Consider the following 8877-nt stretch of genomic DNA (forward strand, 5'->3'; position numbering starts at 1 on the left):
GTTCCCCCCCGGACCACCTGAGCTGGTGCCTGTGGGAGGATGCTGCCTGGGTGGGAGGGCCACAGCTGCTGTGGAGGGAAGCACCAGCCCCACCCCTGCAGCCCAGGAACCACTCCACCCTCCAGCATCGTGTCCTCCCCTCCCACCGGAGAGGCAGGCAAGTCATCGGGGTGTGTGCATGACACAAGGGTTTAATCGACCCTAAATTGAAGTGGTATTTTAAAACCCACTGCTTTAATTTAGGGCCCCTGTGTCATCTACACACGCCCTTGGATGCTGCCCTCGCTCCTATCCCCCAAAATGTTCTAAGACAGGCCTCATGAGTCTCTAATTTTAATTTAGTTGTATTGTGAAAGTTTTTCACAGAAACAATGACAATATTGGAATGAGAATTCTTGCTGAAAAACATTGTTTGAAAATGTGCATAGGGAAAAAATACTGTGTTTTTTGTTACCATTTCTACTGAAGTGAAACAGGGAAATAATGTTAAAAGCAAAGGGATTCAAGATAGAAAGACAGAAATGTAAAACAGGGGAAAAGCCATAATAGAGTTTCTGAAAATGGGAATAAATAAAGAAAAATAAATTAGTAAATAATCAACGGTCTAAAGAGAGCAGGAAGGACGCATCACCAATAGCGTGTGTGTGTGTGTGTGTGTGCGCGCGCGCGCGCACGGGCGTGTACACCCCCCCCCACAATCTAGATAAGCAAGAATAAACAGACAAAAAAGTGGACAATTTAAGAGAGTTGTATATCTCAGGAAGGATGTATCACCAATAATGTATATATATATGGACTTTCAGGCCTGAGAAGCAATTAAGTGCAGGGTCTATTTTTCTATACAGTGGCTAGAACAAAAGGTCCTCATACTAATGGAGGCCTTAGGGACTAACCCAATATAAAAAGCAGCAATAATTCATGAGAGATATGGGCTCAGTTATCAATCCTGATGTCTAACTCCTCAAATAAGAAAGGTAAGGCCAGCTCTAACTAACCATTCCTTGCCTAGAGCAATAATTTGTTTTTAATAAACCTTGAGAAACAAAGCAGGTGCCTTACCTTATTCAATCAAGTTCCTTTCATCCTATTGCTCCCCTCAGGTCCCCATGAATTGATTCTTTTTCCTGATGTCCCCTTCTCCCTGTCCGTCTTTTTCACCTAAAGTTTCCATGTGTTTTTTCTTTCTTTTTTGGGAAAAAGAATTGACAGGATTGACTGGGTCAGCATACAAATTAGGGATGGAAATCCCCAAGTTTAGGATTCAAAGGCCAGATATTCAATAGCCAAAACACCATGCTGTGCCTCTTCCTATTAGGACACACTTGATGTGGTCCCATAACAAGTTTACCCTGAAAGCTTTTTCTGACGCAAGGAAAATAAATTAACACACTCTTGGAAGAGAGTTCATTTTACCATTCAGCTATGACTTCTCCAGCCATTAGGGAAATACTACAGACTAGAAGATAAGCAGACATTTTCATGAATGGAGGCATGAAGGAATACTTCAGTTCCCTGAGCAAGGCATCCATGAACCTGGCGGGGAGGAATTAAAACCCCATAAGGGAACTTAAAGTCCTTCTGTTTTTTTCACTTGATCTTATTAGCTGTTTAAACAAAATCCAACTAATTGTATTAGATTAAAAGGACACGTTACATTACTGAAAACTGATCACTCTCAGTAGGTTCCTTTGTGAGTCTGGCCATCTAATACATGATAATCTCCATTCTATTGGGCTCAGAGGACTGTCATAGAGCTCAGAAAATTCAAAGGTTAAACTGAGTTTGGGATTAATAATAAGATTATCCTCTGTTGCCTATTGTTATTTAAGAATGCAGACCAAATTCTTCTTTCTTCTGGACCCCTGACAGATATTATGCTTAAGGCCCCATCGACATATAAGTATATAATGGGGGTACATCAGGACCTGGGAGAACAGCTGTTCACCAAGCCCCCCAAGGGATAACAAGATCAAATGGCCACAAACTCCTGGAAGGCCAGTTTAGACTGGATAAAAGGAAAAACTTCTTTACAGTCTGAGTGTCTGGGGTATGAAATACACTCCCCCAGAGGTGGTGCAAGCACCTACTTGGGATTCATTCAAAAGGTATTTGGATGTTTATCTTGCTGGGATCATTTATCCCCAGCAGACTTCTTGCCTATGACAGGGGGGGCTGGACTTAATGATCACACAAGGTCCTTTCCAGCTCCTAATGTCTATGAAGTCTATGACCTGTTACGCGTATGTCATGACTATATCATGCCTTAAGTGATTACCCAGTCACACATTCAGTCATGATAAAAGAGGAATAAGCTACAAAATTATTCCACAAAATATGCGTAATTGCCAAAAACTTTGTAGCTGCTACCTATCCTGCCAGTAACATGTTCAAATATGTCAATTTCAGAAGCTTTTCATCTTCTTTCAAACACTGTTTCTTCAACCAGCATTTGGTGTATTTGCTTATATACTGTGTCTACCTACTTATTTGGTCGTTCAGTGTGTTCTTTTCAGTTTTCCTGGTACAGAGTCAGCTAGAAGTAGTTGTCATATGTAAGAGTTCTGAGACATAATGTGAGACTAAATCATCTTAGTCCATGAAAATGTCTCTGCGTTACAATAATTTTTTGTTTGGTATGCATAAAATGGTTTGAAAACACTGAAAATCAGGGCATTTACCATGAATCACCATGTAAGAAATTTGAAATGAGCATATCATAAAAAATAAACAGAATCGTTTACAACATTTTAAAGTTAAGAATTTAACCTATATGCTGGTGGTTAGAAATATATCAGAGGCTCTAGAGGAGTAAGGTACGAGTTGCATTTCAGGGAATCTATGCTGGACCAGAATATTCTGAATCAAACAAACGAAAAGGACACACTGTAATTCTTATCTCAGCAGCCCAAATGCCATAGTACATTAGTAGAATTGACATGGTATGAAACAGGTGATTTGCTGATGTTTAGGATCTTTGACAGGATTACAGCCTTTGACATTTACCGTGCCTATTTTAATAACACTCTCACATGCAAGTATTCTTGGGATATACTGGTAGCATGAATACAATATATTTTTTTCTTGTTCAATAGGAAATTTGAACAATATTGAATAAATATTTGCTGAATTTATGAAGCTAAGGGACATAAAAGGAACTCAGAAATAAATGAAAAGTCATTGTGCAAGCCTTAAATGCATATCCTAGGCTCACACTCACATGTCATTAATGTAACAGTTTTAGTTATGAGGGAAACTAAAGTTGCTTACCCATGTTGAAAGAAAAAACATCTGAATACTTGAAATTTCTCAGAAAACAATGTTTACTCATTTTAGAAAATGCTTTTTTTTTTAATTCAGCAAAAAGTTCCCTAAATATATTCTGCATTTTCTGTCATTACTGTTGTTCACACACAACACTTAGCATTTATCTTGTGTACCTAATATTAGTAGCTCGTGAGCAGTAAATAGTGAGCATAAATAAACAGAAAGGTGACATTAAAATATCCATAAAGGAGAAATGCTAGTCACTTGCCTATTACAGTGCCCTTGTGTAATATGACAATTTGCTACTATATGATCATATGTAATCTTATCTAATTCATCCCTGCCTCATGCCATGTTTAAATTAAACAATGTACTGCAGGGCAGTTGCTCTGTAATTGTATAATGTGTAGTTTTATCTTGTTCCATGTGTAGCCACACTTGTCATTAGTTGGTTAAAGGTATAGTGGAGAAAATTACTCCCCAGAGTGAAACAAGGCACGTTGGGTCTCAGTCCTGGGCCAAGACTATGGAGGGACAATTACTGCCCCGCACAGAGCCAGGTGCAAGGAGAAAAATTTCCCAGGCACCAAGAAAGGATTTTGGGGATTCCCTCTCCCCACACTGGACAATGCTGAGGGGGAAACCTCCTGCACAGAACCAAGCACGTCAGGGATTCTCTGTTTCCCGCCCTCTTCTGCAGGTCCAGCTATGGTAGGGTTAGAAGACATTTCCTAGCTCTGGATCCTGGCACTTACAGTTATACTGCTGACCAGTAGGGCTGTGTGAACCAGCACTATTTCATTTTGACTTCCGTTTCGCTGTTTCAATGGGACAGTGTTTCGTTTTGAGTTTTGTTTCATTTAGAAAGCACTGTTCCGTTTCATTGAAACTGTTTTGCTGCTTCGACGCTGTTTTGACATTTCATCCACAGGCTATAATGGGGAAGCACAAAACTGCCTATAACTTTGATGTTTTTTGGCAGATTTGGATGAAAACAGCAGTAGCCCCTTCTGAGGTCATGAAGTCTGAAAGGTTCAAGGAGATAGGTGCATGGGGTTTCTGGGAAACTGCACTTCAAGCTTCTGACAAGCAAAACTTGTGACATGTGTGACTGTTTGTGCATGTTAAGGTGCAGCTATTTTTTTATCCCTCCCGCAGAGCACTGGGATTGGAAGGGACCTCAGGGAAGGATCACTGTCACTTGCCAGCTACAGATGTCAGTATCAGAGCAGTCCTTCCCCCCCTCTTCCCCCTTCCCCCCCCTCCTTACTTTCTGTTTCCCTGCAAGGAAGCCCAGCTTTGAAATATTTCAAGTGTGTTTCAAAGCCTTTCATTTCATTTTGATTTCACTGTTCTGAGCTTGAAACAAGTCAAAACCGTGTTGGAATGAAACACCTGGCAAAATTTCATGCAGCCCTACTGACCAGCACTGAGCTCAGAGAGTGGCCCAACTGGACAGCAGTGGCAGCACAAATTGGTGGGCCACTGTAGACAAGAAGTTAATAATAAAGCCATAAAATGCTGCATCTGCTTAGTACATTTCTTGGTGAATTTAATGGCTGTAAGATACAAGATTATACAGCCTAAATATTAGGCTCCTTTAAGATTTATTATGCATTCCAATTCAGTGAAGTTTTGGATGGCTGTCTTTGGGGCTAGGGACAGACACTACACATAAACTAGTTTAAATGATCAGAAACTGATTTAAACCTGTAACAGAAAAAATGTTCATAAACCAATTTGAAAATGGCTGAAACCAGTTTGAGATAAACCTGGTTGAATGTAGTATTAGACTTAACTGATTTGGCTCAAACCAGTTTATGCAATGTCTGTCCCAGATCCCTTGCTGTTTTAAATTAAATCAGACTCCCCCAGCATCCTGGCATGCTCTCTGGGCTGGGCAGGGCTCTCTGCTCCACAACAGGGCTGGCCCCTCCCCTCTGCTCCCTGGCTGCAGCTCCAGCGGTGTCTGCAGGCACCTGCCTGGCTTCTGTCCCCCACCCAACCCCCCTTGCCCCACTCTCTGCTAAGCAGGAATTCCTCTGTCCCTCACAGACAGCTCTCAGCATTAGCTAGCAGACAACATGCTGGCTACCTCTGAGCTCTGGCATATGGAACAAAGACAGAATCAACAGATAGCTGCTAATTTCCCTCTGCTGTTTTCTTAATGAGCTGATAAACACTGAGTTAAGGGTGATAAGCATTCCTTCCTGGGCTGGTTGGGGGGGTGGGGAGGGGAACCCGTTCCTAATCATAGCATTCTGATGGGGCCTGGCCATGCCCTCCTCAGCTCAGCTCTGTAGATGGGAAGGGAAGGCTGCTTTAGCGCCCCCCTCCCCCCCCGCCAGCTTCTAGCCTGAGCCACTTCAGGCATGTGCCTGAATTTCTTCAATCCATAGAGAATGTCTGTCTGGTTACGAACTGGTTCAGCCTAGCCAGGTTAGACTAACCTGCAAAGATTGAATCAATTTAGGCTCAGGCTTTTTGAATGCCTGTCCGTAGCCTAAAAGAGAAAAAACAATGCCTTGAATTCTATTTTTAAAATACCAAGTATTATATTGAATGTATACAAGGATAGGTACACATCTCTTACTTTTGGTATTATCTGCTGTAGACTATAGTAGGCCTTACATTCTTAAAGGTGATATGGTATAGCATTTGCTTGTAGTCACTTAACAAAAGTCTGGGTAAGAGAAGAAAAGGCAAAGGAAGTGATTGGGTCAGAGTATGCCACAAGGTAGGAAGCTTTTAGAAAATTCAAGAAAGATTAAATGGGAAAAAAACCTCAGAGGTCTTACTAAAGGTCACTCAAAGTACATTTAGTTTTTAAATGAAGCTAATTTTAGACAAGATAGTTTAGAGATAGACTAAGAATAGGCATGTGAATATTAATTAGAGTAATACCCATTATGAATGCTTTTAACATTTTTACCTTATTTAGTAAGCTTTTTGATATTTTAGCCAACCTGTAAAGTATAGAAATCTGGATTCATCTCAGAATCTGTTTTCCTGCCTTAAAATACAATTCTTGCTGAATAGCCCATCTTCTGATGGACTAAGATAAGAGCTCTTTTTAAATTTAATTGGAAGCCTAAGGGAAAGTCTTTTTCACTAACAGGCTGGCCACCTGTTAGAGGTTTTTAAGACTTTAGGACTTAGACAAATTGATTTTAAATTCTCTCAGACATTAATAAGAACATTATTTCTTTAGATAAATGTGCACTGTATAAAGGTTTAATCAGTTGCTTGATGTGCCTTATCTGTATTGTTAGGCTTCTACATATTTTCTGTATTTCATTATTTGATTTGCTATTAAAATTTATCTACATTTATATTTGTGAGAATTTAATTTTGGTGGGATTAGGTCTTTGGACCTTTCTTAGTTCAGACTGTATCTGCGGGTCAACTCTACATTAGCAAAATGTATGCTAGCAGTTTACTTGCTGTGATAAATGAGATTGAGGCACTTTTGAATGTTTTATTCACAGTTACTCCAAGGTAAACTTCCTGTTTAAAAAAGCCATATACAGATAAGTAAATAGGATTTCCAGTAAAGTGAATTAATCCACTAAATTAATGGAGTAAACTGTGTCTATTTAGGTCTTCTGTACACTGGTGCACCTGGGATACTATTCATTCAGTTCCCACAGGTATAACTTTATTAAATCTAGATATAGCTCATATGTATATACAGTCCACAATAAATACTTTGTTACCTTTAAAAAGCTAACACTGCCAAAATGTATTTCCTATTAATGCATACTGTGTAAAATAAGAAAATAAGCCATGAGCTCATTTAAAACCTGATTTTTATGCATTTCATTAGTTCCTTATGAATCTTGGCACCTTACATTATGCCACTTATAGCCAAGAAAATTACAGTGCTGAGCCAAAGAATGATACAATTCCTTGTTTATCATTTTTAAGTGTCATCATTACGTGATTCAAATTTGCTGACCAAGAAATTAAGTTAACAAAATTCTATCATTGTTTGCAACGATACTACTTTTAAGCCATGTACAGACGTTACACTTACTATGTGGTATGTATACAGAAAGTGCTCTACAGCCATAACCAAACAGATGGTCAAGGCAAATAGAGCTCTGTGAAAATGGTGGATCCCGCTCTAAGATAACCCTGGGTGGATGTGGTATCAGACTTCAGCACTTGATTAGAGGTTAGAGTGATGTAATGAACATCTGTACTAGATCCCATCCAACTTACATTAGGTCTCATTCTGCTCACAACCCATGGAGCTTTGCAGCACCCTGCTCACTCCCTGCCCCTCCCAGGGTGGCACTCTAGCCTCAGCCAGAGGTTGTCTCTTCTGCCCAAGTGCTGGGGTGACCCTGCTCCTGGGCTGTCACTGATGAGAGTCAGCAAAGCCTCTGTCCCCAGGCCTGCCTCTGTCCTCCTCCCAGTTAGCTTAGATCCATTCACCTGCTTATTGCTAAATTCTGGCAATGGGCATGTTCCCTGATAAAGGTAAGGCTTTTGACATGAAATCATGTTTAACTCTATTATGTGACTATTTAACATGGTTCACAATGGCATCAAGATAAGTTTGGTGATGATAAGTAGGGCCTCTACTCCCAGCCCTTTCCAAGGTACTTCATGGTTTCTGTTGCGCAATGCATTTTGACAGTGTTTTTCAAATGGTATTACAGAGTCTCTGGTGTAGACAGGAACCCCAACTCCTACTACTATAAAAAAATACTTGAACATGCCCAAAATATGCAGCAGCACACCTATGGATACTAATATGTAGCATCACTATTTCCCAACTTGTCTGGGGAAACCAAATGTATGTGTAAAACGTATATTGTGAGAAGCACTTACACTGCTTGTGTTCAGTATAGGATACAGGAACAGAAATTCATGAATCCAGCTGACAGACATAAAGTCCCAGAAACCTTGGATCCTTTGCACACTTGCTTGTAAAACATCCTCACCTAAACCTAAATTTACCTTGTTGAACACAAGGCACACATGACAGACCCCTGCATTCATTCATCTATTGTATTCATATCATAGCCAGCCATGAATTGCAGGCTGGCAGAAGGAAGAAGGGTTAAGGGGTCTCTATATATGCACCAGACCTGGCAATGGACCACCCTCATATCCAGTCCAAGCCCCTGCCTGTCACAAATCACCCCACAGACCTGATGCAGTCTGTGAGAAGCCCCAGCACACAGGCACAGGCCTGCAGAATCCATCCCAGAGAGCCCCAGGGCCAGGAACCTAGCCACCCAGACCCCGGAATGGCCCACCCACAAGCAGGAGTCATGTGGCAGAGTCCAGGAGATTAGCACTGGCCTAGAATGGAGCCAACCCTGTGGGCTCAGCGGCTTGGGCACTGCTATCAGGGCCATAGGCACATGGTGTGCTGAAAGGGTTTTTTGGCCTCAGCTACAGGTTCCTGTGAAAGCATGTTGGGGGCATGTGCTTATGGTGGGGCGCTAAACCTCCAAGCCAAGGCAAGCAGACAGACATCCCTGGAACCTTCAGGACCACATGGGGTATGTCCAGCAGCCTCCTTGATTGCAAGTCAAGGACCAGGGCCATCCCTAGTAGTGGGTGAGTGGGGCGGTCTGGCCACTCACCCTCCCACCC

The sequence above is a fragment of the Alligator sinensis genome, unplaced genomic scaffold, assembly GCF_000455745.1.
Source record: "Alligator sinensis unplaced genomic scaffold, ASM45574v1 scaffold1199_1, whole genome shotgun sequence".
NCBI classification, from domain to species: domain Eukaryota; kingdom Metazoa; phylum Chordata; order Crocodylia; family Alligatoridae; genus Alligator; species Alligator sinensis.